At 31.3% G+C, this 17,862-nt stretch overlaps 1 protein-coding gene across 2 annotated transcripts in view; it reads right to left on the bottom strand.

The window, feature by feature from the left end:
* Nucleotides 1-16,750, bottom strand: part of LOC127723575 (uncharacterized) — a 44,065-nt gene extending 27,315 nt beyond the window's left edge. The window contains exons 1-2 of one of the 2 annotated variants that reach the window (XM_052230257.1): nucleotides 16,629-16,750; nucleotides 3,756-3,813 (exon numbers count right to left, since the gene is read on the bottom strand). The gene's annotated coding sequence lies outside the window, so the exon portion shown is untranslated. The remainder of the gene's footprint in view (nucleotides 1-3,755; nucleotides 3,814-16,628) is intronic. The other variant, XM_052230250.1, reaches the window with a different exon arrangement.
* Nucleotides 16,751-17,862: the final 1,112 nt, after the last annotated feature.

The raw sequence follows: 17,862 nt of genomic DNA, 5'->3' as shown, positions 1-17,862 counted from the left end.
CTCGTTTTCATAGAAAAACGCGTTAAATTTCCATCTAAAAAACAGCCATCTTTAAGTTTGAAAGTTTTACTCGGGGATGGTATTATATTTATGTCTTCATCATTCCTAATATCTTGAATGATATGTGCATCGAAAAATATTTACGAAAATAGCGGGAAATTTAACAAAAAACTTTAGTTTTTGGATTTTAAGGTGACTACCCAAAACAATAAATTGAGGGGTACCCCATTAAAGGGCTAAAATACAAAAATGTGACCATAGAAACTTTTTTTCGACCAGACGGAAATTAAAATATAGATATTATTCTATCGTTTAAAACAATTTGCAGCCGTGTGTTATTCCGGAACATTAAACTCGTTCACTAAGCGTCTCCCGAGGTCAGTTGCAGTACTAATATACATGTAAAGTTTTTCATCTCACAAGATTGAAGCTGCATGCATTGTTTGACGCTCTTCTAGTTTAACGTTTCATAAATTGATCTGATAATTTTAAGAAACTTTCATAATAAATCGAAAGGTCATTTTGCAAAGGTTTTATGTCAATTAAATATTGCATAAAGTAATATTTGACGTCAGCTTTCATGAAAGTACAAAACAACATATCAGCAACAGAGTGTCAATTAAATATTGCATAAAGTAATATTTGACGTCAGCTTTCATGAAAATACAAAACAACATATCAGCAACAGAGATACATCTGTAAAAATCTGGTAATTTGGCATTTCGATTCCTTTTTCCCAGTTTCTTCTTTTATGTACATAACATTGTTTTTGTATTCCATTAACTCGGATCCAGTATCAATGCGTGTTATCTGTGCTAAGCTAATGTTTGTATAGAGGAAGGATTGACTTTGATAAACAGAATTTTAGAAGATCCTTGTTAAATGCAAATTCCATAAGTACTTGTATACCGTAAACTAAATGACCAAAAGAAAAAAAATGCGAAATTCGTTTTAGGTCACCTTAGTTTTATTTCGTTTATTACATTGCAATATATTCTTTGTAATATTTAATAAAACAGTTCTTGATAATATCGGTGTAACTATGTCCACATAGGTAGTAACAATTCATTCCATTAACTCAACTTACTCAACACTATACTAAACGGACATATTAAATTTGTTTCGTAAATTGTCTAAAAAAAATTATATTATCTTATAGATAAATGTAAGGAAATATGTTGTAAAGACAAATTACACAATTCGTTTGTATTAAATACCAAGGAATAATGACAGGTCACCGTGCAGTTCAAAAAAAAGCAAAACCCATACCGTATTATACAATGTAGTAATCTGTTCTAGTTTTTTTTAGGGAAGATGTGCCTCAATTAGGTAGAATTCGTGTAAGGCTTTCTATGTCCTTCTTGTTGCGGGTTATTGCACAAGTTCATTAAGAACAACAAAAAAACTCGACTGATAGATATTTGCAACAGAAGTTGCAAATCTTACGAGCAGTGAGTTTTTTTTGGGTTTTTTTATGATTAATTCAAATTTGTGTAAAAAAGCAAATGATACATTTGCGAAACTCAGTCTATATATCAAAGTATACAGATTATATCACTGTACTCTTTTATAGATGAATTTATCATAACTTTGAACGACTTTCAGCATATTACTTTTTATGTAATGTCAGTGTTATTTGGACACTTTAAACTGAGTCCGTTTTTCGAACAGCGGGTGAGAAAGGCATAACAAGATACACTTCCGAATCGACGCTCCCGGTTTGGTTTCAAACGAATTCCTCCGGATGTTCGTTTATAGTTGAGTACATGTATTAAAAATAAAATTTAGAAGTTCCGAACATTCTTAAAGGCTTGTTACCTCTTTCCAAATTATTAACATCAATCTTATAAGCAATCAAAGCCGGGCTTCAAGTTATTGTGAAACTACCTATTCTAGAGGTGGCGAGCATCAAATGTGGATACTAGAAAATGTCAAAGATCTTTAAGAGTACATACAATTTAAGATTCTTCCATCTTGCAATAGTATTAAACAATTTGACTTTTCTACACTTTACATAAATGTATTCCCAATTTCGAACTAAAAGACAAATTGAAAGAGTTGGTCCTGCTTTGTGTCATCATACAGAATGGCAAATGTAGATACAAGTATCTTGTCTTAGGGAGGGATAAATCGTCTTGTCTTTCATTTTTGCTTATATACTTTGTCCATAGAGTGACTATATGCTATTATGTTTTCCTTAGTTGAAATAGTAATTTGTTTTTACAGTGATTAAGATTATATTACAATGTTGCGTGTAGTACCCCAATTTTTGACATTTTTAACTTTATGTCTGTTTGATTTGCTCATTCATTGTTGTCAATATAATGGAATTCTATGCGACTGTAAAACAAGTAAGAGGTTTAGCTAGCTATAAAACCAGCTTTAATCCATCATTTCCTACATTATGGAATGCCTGTACCAAGTCAACAATACAACAGTTGTTTTCCATTCGTTTGATGTATCCTATTTTTCAACTTCCCTTGGAGTTCGGTATTTTTGTTAATTAACCTTTATCGTACTTTGTAAACAATCACTCTGATTCAAACAAAAACTTCTCTGAAACTGACTTTATCAACATGCTTGATTTCTTTATTGACAACATATTTGTTACGTTTGGAGGACGTGTTTTCAACAAACAATCGGCATTCCATTGGGAACCAACTGTGTCCCTCTTTTTGCCGACTTGTTCCTTTATTCGTATGAGGCTGACCTCATACAGGAACTTCTTAGGAAGAAAGAAAAGAAGTTAGCAGTATCTTTTTTACTTCATTTTCCGCTGTAAAGATGATTTTCTCTAACTAAATAATTCAAAATTTGGTGACTATGTTAAACGCATCTATTTTATTTATTAATCCACCATTTCCTACATTAGGAAATGCCTCTACCAAGTCAGGAATATGACAGTTGGTTTTCATTCGTTTGATGTGTTTGAGCTTTTAATTTTGCCATTTGATAAGGGACTTTCCGTATTGAATTTTCCTTGGAATTCTGTATTTTTGTTATTTTACTTTTTCTATCCCATCGAACTTGATATAAAGGATTAAACAGATACAAAAATCTAGAAATTGACAATGAGGGTCGTTTGAAAACAAAATTTTACGACAAAAAAGATGATTTCAGCTTCCCAATTGATACCTTTCCATTTTTATGTAGCAACATTCCAGCAGCGTATGCATACGGAATATATATTACCCAGTTGATACGATATTCCAGTCTTGTATTTACTTTCATGATTTTCTTGATAGAGGGTTGCTGCTCACAAGGAAGCTATTAAACAAAGATTTCCAAATGACGAAGTTGAAATCATCCCTTCGCAAATTTAACGAACGCCATCACGAGTTGGTTGACCGTTATGGAATATCCGTTTCATAGTTGACAACAGATATGTTCCAATTGTCATAACTATAATCTCGTCCTCTTTTCCCTGAATGTGACCTACCGAATAGACTTATCACCGGGTTTGTACTACATGAGCAACATGACGGGTGGCACATGTGGAACAGGATCTGCTTACCCTTCCTGAGCACCTGAGATCACCGCTATATTTTGATAGGGTTCGTGTTGCTCAGCCTTTAGTTCTCTATGTTGTGTTTTGTGTACTGTTGTTCGTCTGTTTGTCTTTTTCTTTTTTAGTCAAGGCTTTGTCGATTTATTTTCGACTTATGAGTTTGAATGTTCTGTGGTATATTTCGCCTCTCTTTTGCCACTTATTCAGATTGATAAATTGAATATATTCGTTTGAAAAATAAACATACCGTCTCCATGCATTTTTGCGGTTTAGTTTGTAATGCAAAAAATCTAGTATTTCAGCATCTAAAATATAAATGAGACTACTTCCATAAGTTCTTAAGTGTTGATTAACATGCATTCGCAAAATATTAGGAAATGTATTTATATGAAGGACGATAAAACGAACTTAAAAGCATTCAACATGCTATGATTTTGTTATATAAAGTGCAAATGAGCAGTTGAATTATCAAAAAATGATATAAGCATTGCTAGGGAAAATTCAGATAACAAATTATCAAATAATCATCCATTATTCCCCTTTCAACATTTTATTACATTTTTTATAATATTTATTCATATAGATAAAAAAACATTCAAGTGTTATTTTCATTTTTAATAGCACTGGGCCGATACACACTATCAACCCCCGGTGGTATCATCAAAGTAGTCATAATTGCAGTACTGACATGGTTCATAACATACGTTTCTTAAATTGCTCGTATATCAAATTAGTCTTTATTACGAAACAAAGGTTCCAACTCCGTCAGAAAAAGTTGACCTTAGATGGATTTGGCTGTTATTTTATGTCCCTTCTAATCATATAGCTTCTCGCGTGTTTTGGTGCTTATACATCATTGGCTTTCATTTGTTTACCTTTGAGCGTTCCCGATGAAGGTAAACCAAGAAAAGAGCTTTGGACGCCCAAAAAAAAAAGAAATTGAAGTTTTATTTTATTTTTAAATCTGTCCATTGGATTAATTTAAACAATAATCAACGGGAATAGGAAAACAGGATTTTTTTATGTTTTACTGAATTTTATTTCAACTTAACTTTGAAAAGATGTTCAACAGGATTGACTATATAAATAGTGTGCTTCAGAATGTGTTTCGACATTAATTGAAACGGTCCGATGATTTAAATTTTTTTCCAATAATGATCAGTTTTCAATTTTTCATTTTTTTTCCATTCATGATAATTAAAACCAGAGATGATTTCCAAGTCTTGGTAATTTAGCATTTTGATTCTAATCTCTGGTATGTACATCAGTATTTTTATGGCATTCTATTAGTTTGGATTCAGTAACAATACAGTTATCAATGTGAGTACATGTATGAATGCATGTTTGTCGTAGAAAAAAAACTTTCTAAATCTGATATACATCCTGTGGATTCATTATTATTCGTGGGATACCAATTTCGGTTGGTACAGGTTAATCACGAATTTAAATGTTAAACGTTGGATGTTGTGTTTTGTGAAGTGTTGTTTGTCTATTGGTCTTCTTATTTTTTAGCCATGGCGTTCTTATTTTCGACTTATGAGTTGAATATCCCTTTGGTATCTTTTACCACTCTTTTACTTAATTCACAAATATCGGTACCCATAAATCGAAAATAATTGAATCCTCAGTTGTGAAAAAAGGGGCTGATGTATTATGTCCATATGAATAAAAATCAACCGGAGTTCAAATGACATTTATAGAAGCATTTATAGGTCACCATAAGCTTTCGGCAATTAGCAAAACCAACACCATAAAGTTTGTATTGGTTTGGCAATTATGGGTGTTATATGTTATTCCTTTACCCTTTACTCTTATTAGAAAAAAAATCTAACTTGAAAAACGATCTTTCATTTAAAGTGAACTATATTCTATACGTAAACCTACTGTTATCAACGATCTTTTTTTAAAAGCCTCTCTTAATCTAATGTCCAAAAGAAAGTAATTTAGCTCCTTACGTTTTGCTTTGAAATGTTTAGGTTCACGCACGAAATTTATATAATGTTTCATCAATATAAACCTAGATGTAACCAGATTTGTTGTTGTCGTTACATCCTAGCGTAACGTGATCAGCATTTGTCAATTTATATTGATTCATATTAACCTTCATTTTTAAGTAAGAAACGATATATGTTTACTAGTATCAATAGTTTATGAACAATTTGTTAACAATCAGATGTATGCATTTCGACCTTAAAAAGACTTTTATTGATACAAAATGAGTAATATTTCAACTTTTTAACATGATAAAAATAAACTTGTGTGCGTTATCTTATTTTATTGTTCGGAAAACAATAAGAAAATCTTATAACAAACAAAATGTTAACGACCAGTAAGTTTGTGTTAAGAAAAACGTTCAGTATATATGGAGAAACAAATAAAAGATTTCCATGTACCCAGGGGCAGTTACTGGCATTTCCCTGTAAGACATCCATTTTGATAAAAGGATTGAGTCGTTAAATGCAACAAAGTTTTGACAGTTTTTGTAACTTTCCTTCCACCTAACTGTGTATGTCTCCAAATTATGTTATTTATTGTTTCTTCATGTTTAAAAAGTTTTTAAAACATTGACATCAATTTATCTTTTACTTGTATATACCTATATTTTCAATTATATCAGATTTTGTGAAAAGAAAAGTGTGCAGTTCAAAAAGACAAGGAGCTGTAAAGAAAATTAAATCACAAAATGTAAAGTGTCCGGTTGTGACACTGTTTACTTGAGTGAATTAATCGGGTTGTTTTGAGTGTGACCAGGTTTATTTTCGTGTGAATATGGTGCAAAATGTTAACAAACTGTCGTTTTTTCACAACCTCAGTGTTGACAAGGTAGTAATACAGTAGACCATTACTATGCCTCCGACTCCCCGACAGCTCGAATGACACAATACTTTACATATCAGTAGCCAGGACCAGATAGCAAAAACTGAAAAAAAACTATCATGTTTTATCCAAAATCCCATCTTATTTCATGGATTTGTAGATGAAATTAAAAACCACACTGTCGATAGGCCAGCCAAAGAAATTTATGTACATACATGCACACTGCAATATGGTAACGTATTTGTTACCTTATGGGAATATATATTCATTGCACCCGTTCGTTGCATCTGTTCATTTTCACTACAAAAACAGTGCAGTCCAAAGGGTAACTAAATCCCTAAAGTACAAGTTATTTCATTTCAAGGGGTTCAACAGTTGATTGATTGATTGATTGATAACTTCTTAACATCGCTTAAGCAGAAAGATCCCGTTACAAGTATTCTAAGCAAAAAAGTAATTTTACAAAACAATAGAGTACTATTTTTGTAAAAAAAAATGTCTTAAGTACGACTTAAAGAATATACAATATATAAAACAAAGAACCCGAATCGTATGCTTGAAACATACAAATATGATAAATAGACATACATTTATAAATCTTACAATTTTTTATTTTAGTATACGTTTGAACGTCTTTTAATAATGATGTTATATTTTATATTGGAGAATTTACAAACAAATTATTCATACTATTCACGTCAGAACAATTCTTCAAAATATCAACAAAATCCATACATTCTATTAAAATGTGTTTCATGTGTTGAATAGTATATTTACAATTACAAGGCATACATTCGGGTTTTGGAATTTTTTTTCAAATTACATTCGTTAATTATTCTTGTGTGACCTATTCAGCACCTATATATACCAATTTGAGTTTTTTTTTTTTTGTAATCTAAATTATCCTACGTTATCTCAATGTCAGATGTTCTGGCACAATGTCAGGTTTCCTGGCATGAAAGTTATAAGTAGTACGAGACGATTAAATAAACGGTAAGGTCACAAAATTTGCCTTGGCCTCTGCAATAAAAAAACTGGTCGCAGTAGGTGATAAGCTGAGAGTTGCAGCTGACACACGATAGACCTCAACACATGCAACTTTCCCTGAATTGTTTGATCAATCAGTGTATAGGTCGAAAATTTTCTGATTTTAATATCGACATAATGTTGCTGATTTAGAAGAGGGTTTGTGTATTTTTGGAGGCCGTATATCATTTTTGTTTAGAAGTTTCCTTGGCGTGCATTTATACGTATCAACAGCAGCAACGGCTTATACTTATAATGTATTGATATGCGGTTTTAAGCCAATTTCTAATAAAGATATTTTACTTTCCTCGTAGATGGGGTAGAAAACATCAGTTGCAAGGCAAGATTGTCTGGATATGCCTTAAGCTTATTATTTAACCGAAGACCCAGCTTCAGACTTCTGTTGGAGAGTGAAAGTTCGACGGCTTCTACAGACAGACTCTCCATCGGAGATGTGTAAAAGCACAAAGACACAGACCAAGACTTTGGTAATGTACAGCATCGAGATTTTGAAAAACAGAGAGGCGGAATATACCAAAGAGATGTTCAAAGTCGTAAGTTGATCTGCTCTGATATCTTATATATCTCTCCCAGATTTGCTGACAGTGTAATGATATCAAACTTACAGCCCCAGTTCTGAATCGTTATACTTCACATAGCTCTAATTCTACAACTTTCTTTGACTATTTAAGTCATCAAAGCCATTAGTAAAAACAAATATATACCCAATATTCTTTATTGGAAAATTCAGCCACTAATACACTGTGGAGGTTAATATTTCAACATGGTCAAATACATGATGAACATTTACTAGACGTAGATGTTGTAATCAAATTTATTTTATATTCACATGATTCATCGTTGGAGCTAATGAGGGCGTAATTTCATCAAATAACATTTTTTGCTTTAGAAAGTAGAATTTTCTTTTGCATCAACATTTACTCTTCATGATAGACTTACAAAAGGGTACAGTTGTATCTCATTTTCGTTTAGGATTTAATTGTAACGACTGATTCGGGATATTTTGAGTTGGCCTGATTCCTACCTCCGATTTCAACCTCAAATAGTTTCTCTGCTGGTAAGAACAGGTTGATACTGTATACTGAACACGAAAGTATTATTTTGTTGGTTAAAACATATTTTTCCTGACCGAATTTATGTGTGTTCACTGAACATTTTTGATAAATTCTGTTTTTGGAATCGCACCAGGTCTGTATTGAAATAAGATAATTCATTTTTGAATGCTTAAAATTCTTCCCTATTGTCATTCTATAAATCTGTATTAGCCTTTTTCATTATCATAGACTACCGCCGAAATACAATAAATTGCCTTATATATTTCGGCTGAACATTTCAAATTGGCCTATCCAATGAAGCATAGACTTTATTGATTAAACACATTAAAAAATGTTTTATCTGTGCTTTGTTGCTGTTGTTTTTTTTCCAATAATTTCGATTTTCATCAGTTGGATTATTTCAATAAAGAACTCCTTGGTCAACACCTAATATGACTTTTAATTTATTTTCAATGTTGGTATTTTCACTTGAGTGACCATTATGATTTGCTATATCTTTCTTTTGTAACATAATTCTATTAATCTTAATGATGGTCTGCTTATTTTGTCTTCAATTTTCATGAAACGACCCTTAATAGCAAATATTTATTTTTTTCCAAATTGTGTCTTATATGTTAAACAGCACAGATGACTGCTTTATGTGGTGATTAAGATTATAACACAATGTTGACTGCTGTATCACAATTTGTGACATTTTACCTATTATGTAAGTTTGTTTTGCTCACACATTGTTGTCAATATAATGCAATGTTGTGCGACTGTAATACAAGTGAGTGGTTTAACTAGCTTTAAAACCAGGTTTAATCAACCGTTTTCTACATAAGGAAATGCCTATACCAAGTCAGAAATATGACAGTTGTTTTCCATTCGTTTTATGTGTTTGAGCTTTTGATTTTGCCATTTGATAAGGGACTTTCCGTTTTGAATTTTCCTTGAAGTTCGGTGTTTTTGCTATTTCATTTTTTACTCTTCCAAATCAATTTTGTTCGATCCATGAACAGGTTGACAACACTTGTATTGTGGTAATCAATTATATTAAATTTTGAAGACAACAAAATATAAGGTATGACTTTTTTATATAGATAGGTTTCTATATGACGTAATTTAAGTTTGAGTTATTTCCCTTGGTCGCCATTTTGGAGGGGTAAATGGTTGTTTTTCTTATTTGACTAACCAAGTTGAAACATGCGGTACAATCAAGTCTTTACTGGATCGTACTGATGAATGTAGCAAGATAAATAGAATTAAAAGTTGTTCAGAAAACTGAATTTTTGAAGAAATTTTTGCATATAGACCTTCAAAATGGTGACCAAATGGAAAGTAACTCTTGCTCAAATGTAGTCAATCGAAACTTATCTATCTCAGATAATACGCCTCTCATTATCAATTATGCTATAGCATTGATCCATTTCATGTATCTTAGTACTTTCTTGTCGATCCAGTAACTACTAATGATTATTCCTGTTACCTAATATAAATCGAAAAAACAATTCTGACATTGCAAATTTTTCATCTTATGACTTAATTGTTTCCTAGTATTACGATTTGAAATGTACATCGTTATACAAATACCAGCGATATTTATTATATAGATATAGGAAGATGTGGTATGAGAGCCAATGAGACAACTCTCCATCCAAATTACAATTTATAAAAGTAAACCATTATAGGTCAAGGTACGGCCTTCAACACGGATCATTGGCTCACACCGAACAGCAAGCTATAAAGGGTTCCAAAAAATTACTAGTGTTAAACCATTCAAATGGAAAAACCAACGGTCTAATCTATATAAAAACGAGAAACGAGAAACACGTATGAACTACATAAACAGACGACAACTACTGTAATCAGATTCCTGACTTAGGACAGGTGCAAACATTTGCAGCGAGATTAAACGTTTTAATGGTACTAAACCTTCTCCCTTTTCTGAAACAATAGTATAACATCACAACATAGAAAAACACACTATAAAATATCAATTGGAAGGCTTAACTCAATCAAAAAACGTAAATTAACACACAATGAACGAATAAATTTGACCTGTGACACCTGAATGCAAATACACAGTTAATAAAAATTACAATTAAAGTCAAAAGTAAATAAACAGGTTTAAACAAAGTTAAAGTATGATATCACTGTGAAATTTCAAACAATTTATAGAAAATCATCACTTTTGAAGAAACCTGCGTCATATAATACACAGGTAAATGAAAATAATTTTGTTGTTAAATATACTTTTCTTCTGTGTGTATAAAATCTTCCGTTTAAGAGTACCAAGAAATATCAATAAAACTAATCTAACACTTGGTACATATGGGGTGAATATCAACAATAAAAATATACAATTAGTGCTAGATAAAACTTCCTGTACAGGTCCAAGAACAGCATCTAAGGAAAAATGAAATAATTTTGATGTTCATGTTTATCATAAGTTGTTTTTAATACTCTATGTTTACACGAAACAACTTACACAATAGACAACATTTAACAACAGAAAGACACTTAGTGTCCCAAAACTCTGTAAGAGGTCTTATAATGAAAAATGGAAAAGCAGCTTTTGTTCTCATTAATTATATTGGTTGTTTTAGTTCAACTTCTTTTCTTACAAAATTGTAGTCAGAGTAAAAACTTTTATTTTAAAATGACATACATGTATATACTGTAATGCATATAGAAATATTTACAAATGCCAACCACAAATCTGCACTCATAATGATACTTAAATAATTATGCGAGTTAATAAATATTACAGCGGAAAGATAATTTGGGACAAAAGAATTCAAGCTGTTTATTTTTTTTTTTTACTTTCGAAAATAAACACAAAATATATCACACCTTGAGATTTTACTATTTAAATGTCATTTGACAATGTATTTGTGCAAATAATAAAACACAATATTATCCTTGTCTGTGACGTAGCGCCTTCTGTATCAAGTTACTTTTAAATGGAAATTTGACCTTCATTTTTGTCAAAATAAAAATGTCGAACCCTTTCAAAATGAATCATTTACGCATGTCTTTGGGTTTTAAAAAACCATGAAAGTAGTATGAATGTTTGAATGAATTGACTAATGACTTGATAATTGCATTGGATTATTGCAATTGAAGTAAACCAAGTCACAATAATTGGAATGTCAAAAATTAGAGTCTAAATATAACGAGTCTCTAAATTTATCATAATGATGTTTTATTCTTATTTGTTTGCATCTTAGGCGGGGGTGGAAAAATAAAAGACAAGAAGTGCAAATACTATTATTAAATTAAATTCATACTTGTGCATTGTCACGTTATCTTATTATTATCAAAACATCATGTGATTAACACCAAGTTTAAACCATATTAGATGTAATATGTGTTATAATATTTCAAATTCATCAATGTATCTAAAAAGCTGAAAACGATGCCACTAGACAATGAAGGATGCTTTATGATGACGTTTTCATGATGGATCTAGTTTCAAAAACATTGATGCTAAAGCATGAGGATGATGATGATGCACGTACAACTATTACAAACCAAAATCACATATCAGATGTATCAATGAAAAGCTGGCACATTTGAGATGATATGTCGCATATTTATTAACACGTTGTTAGACTTGGGTTCATCTACATCATGCAAACTGAATCGACAAATGTCATTTCTGATAGTTAAACATTGCATTTTACATGTCGTTCAGATGTTCTATGTATTTGGGAGGCTGCCATACTGACTCCATTCATTAATACTAAATGAAGTATACAAACACTGAAAATCTCAATCTAATGCTTTAAGAAATGTTTTTCTTAATCAAAATCGAGAAAATAAGTGTGATAAAGTTGTCAACAGTGGAAAGAATCAGTACGTTGAAACTTTTTCTTTATTCCTATGATTCAACATGTCAACTAAAATATAAAAAATTTAAATACAGATAGAGAAAATGATATTGACATTTTGATATGGAAGGAATGACACACAAAACATATAGACCAGTGGTAGAAACATAAAAAGATAAATTTAATGCACCCATCAAAAACATAGTTTAATTATATATCACTGAAAAGCAGGTTGTAAGCTTTCAGATTAATGATGCCGTAAGTCTGCGAAGTGGTCCACATTTTGCATAATGTGGGTCAAAGGTCAATAATTATATATTTCCAAGTAATGTCTTAACTATAAATTTGGTGTAAAATTCGGAAATTTAAAATATATGGAAAAATCAGAGGACATCATTTTATTAATCATTGATGAAGCCTGTAAGTGATACCAATTTGTTTTTAGAATAACGGGTTTTAACGTTAAAATTGCATTTTCATTTGATAAATATTTTTGTTTATTTATGACTTCATTTTGTTTCCAAACAAGGATAGCCTTGACATTTGATTATACAAATTTACATAAAAATGAAGTCTTCAAACGACTTGTAATTGTGCAAATTTTTAACGTCAAGTAAATGGGGGTTTACGTAAATTTTATTGATTTCAGTTCTACTGGCTATTTTAGTAAGTTTTTGACATTTTCGTTTCACACAAAAACTGATATTTCTGTTGTAACATCAGAATGAATTCGTATGAAGTTTATAAAATATATTAGTATTAGACATTTGCGGAAACTATGTCTATACCTATGATTACACTTAGACTTACGATTACAGTTGACGAAAAACAAGGGGTCCTCTCAAAATAAAAAAAAACAAACCCAATTGAGATACTTAGTAAAATGAAATAATATTTTTTTATTACGTAAATAAGTCTTTTCGACGACACACAAATGCAGAAACTTATGGTCAGAACAGATGTGAATCGCCACAAAGTCCCAATAACTCTGCGGTTTATTTGTTGTTTTGTTGGTTTTTTTTTAATTCTCTGAATGCGTGTTCAACCCTTACTATATAGTGTGTAAAATGTCTAGTCATTTTTTTACACTTCCTCTGCATATTCTGGGGTTTGTCTCATGTAAGGTGTCAATACTTGATATATTTTGTCGCCTAGCAAAATCAGCGCAGTTGGGAAAGGTAATTCTTGTCCTATATTTCTCATCAACATATATTGCTGATGCCAAAGAAATCCACAGTCAATAAAACATATCCTTCGTTCAATATTACAACTTGTCTGTGTCTTGGGAAATACTGTTCTTGTAGTTCCGTTATCGGCCACAAACTTTCTGTCAATAGCTCTACAGCAAACGGAAGTTTTGGTTTGGCCAATCACCTTGTAAGTTTTTCCAATCATCCAAAGAAGGCCAATAGAGAAGACAATTATATGTTTCTTGATATAGGTATACATGTAAGTGTTTTATCTTTGGTAGTCGAAACACTAAGGTCAACTATTTCAGAAATCATATGATAAGACGGGTACGACTGTAACCATAACATAAAGGAAGAATTCTGTTTCCCGGGGAAAGCTTATGATCTCGACTGGTTCTCTCTCTGAAGAGACCTTTAACATCGGCTACAATTTAAAGAAACGTGTCGGGAGTTTCACCGGAAAAAGGAATATCGTTTGCTTGCAAAACAAGTGAACACATTTCTCCCATTCCAAAAGTATAAATCATTGCCTATAATATTTCCCTGATTGTAAAAGATTGGTTTGTCGGTGGTCAAGCTAGGACCAGGGTTATAATCAGATGACGAATGAAATGTGTACCTTACATCTGGTGAAGTCTGCATCAGGGCAGGTAATGCTGCCATGGTTAATCTGTGTTCTTTATCCATAACGGGGAAAAATAAAATAAAGGCACGAAATACACTTATCATTTATTCATTTTTCCGTATTAATAGTTCCACTCTCTTTACAAAAGCGTCGTACATCTTTTATACGATTACACTTTTGTATCAGTAAATGCTCCCTAACCGATTTAAATAGTGAGTGATTTTTTTTAACAATAACGTTTAGATCTTGCCAAATGATATAAACGGCATTTTTTCTTCTGTTTTTGACGTTAATGATACATGTAGTAAATAAATATTGCGTTGGCGATTTTTTCAAAATATCAGCTTATAATTTATTCTTAATGAAATATAAAAATATCTCGTTATAAATAATGTGTCATGTGTTTGATTAAGGTTCGGATTCATTTAATATTCGTGTGCATTCAAATATCTTTACAAGCAAAGAGCATTTAAGTCAAGAATGGTGTAATATAGTTCTATTTGATAACATGTATTAACTTCTTTATTTCTGCAGAAATAAAAAAAAATCATCGTTTTAAAAACTTTGTTTGACTTGCATTGAATCTAAAATTGGGTTCATAGACATCCGTGTACTTTAAAAGATAACCTGAGTGTTATAAGAATATCTAAACAAATTTCTTGGGGTCTATATTTTGAAATTCTTGATTTAATTTAAAATGTAATGCATGTATATGTTTAATGCAAATTAAGTTACTTTTATTTTTTTAACGAGGAAACGATGCAAAGGGGCATCTAGGACCCATAAGTCAAAAAAAAAGACTCCACCATGGTCAAAAGAAAAACGACGAAAATACAAACAAGTCCACAAAAACTCGACAAAGAAACATAGAGTTCATTATGACGATAAAAAAAATCAACTGATTTTGACGAATCATGGTATATGTTTTCCAATTATAACGGTAAAGATTAAATAATTGAGACCTCTGACAAATAAGGATAATTTGACAAACCAAAATATATATTGAATCAAGTTGTCGCTAATGATAGTCGAAAATTAACATTTGGTGCCTGGCGATAAAAGGTATTTCAACCATCTTGAAAGATTTCTAGGATCACTTATTACAACACGGGCCCGTATATGTAAAGACGAGTATATATCTGCTTTATATTTTCATTGCATTGAAAGATATTTGTTGTTTTATTTTTCTATTTGATCTCGTTAGGCCATCAATCAACAATTTATAGTAACAGAACTTATTGAAATGCATCAAACTGACAAGTTGTACAGCAAGCTAAGATGGTCAGTTAGGGGAACTGAAAAGAAAAAAAACCACGAAGAGCCTCTGGTCTGACGAGTGTTTCAAACTGGTCCGAGTTGTCTTCAATTTGTCCGAGCTGTCTATAAAAGTGGTCTGAGTTGTCTTTGAATAGGCCCGCTGTGTCTTAGTCTGAGTTGTCTTTGAACAGGCCCGCTGTGTCTTAGTCCGATTTGCCTTTAGGTCCAAGTTGTCCCGATTCCACCTCAAGCTGCCAAGATGGCATTTTGTATCGATATTTTTTGAAATCCCGTTGTTCAACTATAGAAAAACATCATAGGAGTTAGTCTTTGTTTTGAACAGACGGTTTATATTTACACTTTGAAACGACCCAAGATCTAAATGATAACTTAACTGTGACATTTTCCGGAAATTTGTCACAACAGATCTGGAATAACTTTTTAAAGATTATTGAAACACAATGCACACAATCATAGAAAACAATAGTAATAACCTCTCTGGTTGTCAAAAATAACATAAAACATTGAAATTAACAACAAAGCATAAATAAGAATAGTGAAAAGACAGAAATAACCATAAAAAGCGATCTAAAATATACGATTTCAATGTGAAAATGCTAATTGAAAATTGGCTTGTACAGTGATAGAACTGAACGGATTGCACGAGGATTAAATAAGAATAAAATTTTCGGACCACCATTCCGGATTTAAATGCATTGTGTGGCGTATTGATGTGTCCTGTTTGAATTATAAATGTCTAGTAAATAGAATTAAAAATGTTTCAAATGAAAGCTGTTTTGTATAAAGTATACATCAAAGTGTATTTATATGCAAATGAAGCTAATTGTTATTTTCTGTCATAAACGGAAACAGGTGAATGTCGTATAAACAACAAAGTTCTACTGAAGAAAAAAAATATTATAAAATTTGAATTGTAAACATCTACAAATAAATCATTGCCTCTTTTTGTCATTGATATCTTAGCCGTACATTTGCATGTTCAAAAATAGCCGTGATTTTGTGATTAGTAGTAATAATTTACATTTTAGGGTATCAGTGATTTTTGTTTTATACACTACCATGACTTTATAACGCTAAAAAAAAGCCACTTTTACGGAAATTTGACCATACGATTTTCTTACGGCATGTTTCAAAAAAAAGTTAAAAATTTATTCTTTCACTTTAAATCATTCCTAGGTGTGTGTTCTTTTGGTGCATTAACCTCCTTAACTAAGTGTCTTTTCAGATTTCGCCACTGCACTAATAACTTAGCTAAATATAAACAAAGTGTAACTTTATATGTAAATAACTTACCCAGTCTTCATTCAACATAAGTAGTAATTACCTAACAAATTTCACTATTGATAATTATAGTTAACTACGTCATGACAGGAAAAGTTGTGCAAATCAGTACACTGCCCTGGATTTTCTTTTAATTCGTACAGTTTTAAATAGACTTGAAACTGAAATTGAGGCCTTGCATAAATGTCTATAAAAGATATTGAAGTTTAAATCATTATGCTTGTTTTGAAATAATATTTTATTTCCATGTAGTGTTTATTTGACGAGAGATTTAATCTCAGTCTGAACTAAGACGTGTAATTGTCCTTTGTGTTATTTAAGACAGACGTGTTATACATTATATGCTATTCGTCCATATATATATTTTTTTTTTGTAGAACAAAATGAAAATTAACAAATCAGACTTTAAAGTAAAACTACTTTAGTTATGCAGGCATCTTATCGTCGATTCAATTTTTCTTTATTGTACAAGAGTCACTAAATTGACTACATGACCCAAATCTTTTGTAGTTATACACGGTAGGTATAGTGTCCGACTGGAATCGTGTTTTTTCAAGTGATTTGATCGGGTTTTGTCGAGTGTGACCACGTTTTTTCGAGTGAATATGATCAAAAGGGTAAACAAACAAACTTCCTTTCTGGTAATGCGTAAACAAAGGTGCTAGAACCTTATATTTAATATCATAGAAGGTAAATTAGCATTTTTGATAAAAATGTATTATCAACCCTACATTATTTTGTTTTAATAGCGTTTAATTTAGCCTTATAATGCTTTATTCCAAAATAAAGATTAAAGCCATTTTTGTACACATACCAATGCAAATTGCAACGGAAATGTATACATGGAATCTATATATACTTATATATACACTTTACAAAAGTTCTTGTCTTTGCATTCAAAAGGACATTTTGGAGAGAAAATTCATTTTTATATGTCCGTGTTTTTTTTCGAGAGCAGTCCGTGTTTTTTCGAGTGCGTCCTTGTTTTATCGAGTGAAAAAAAAATTCATATGGCTTAAACTGTAATATGTCAGTGCATTAAAGTTTAAAAACAACGAAAAGGTTCAAATAAAGTATTTTCGAAAGCACGAAACAATGCATTAAACCAGTTTGATAATGCTGTATTAACACAACACGTTCATTTAATAAAAATGCATTGCTCATTTGAATTCAGATATCTTCATGTTAGTGCACCGATATGGATTTTATACAGTAAATATTTCGCGATGTTAACAGTCTTTATGTG

The sequence above is a fragment of the Mytilus californianus genome, unplaced genomic scaffold (assembly GCF_021869535.1).
Source record: "Mytilus californianus isolate M0D057914Y unplaced genomic scaffold, xbMytCali1.0.p SCAF_1, whole genome shotgun sequence".
Lineage (NCBI taxonomy): Eukaryota > Metazoa > Mollusca > Bivalvia > Mytilida > Mytilidae > Mytilus > Mytilus californianus.
This window is presented reverse-complemented; position numbering and strand designations above follow the sequence as displayed.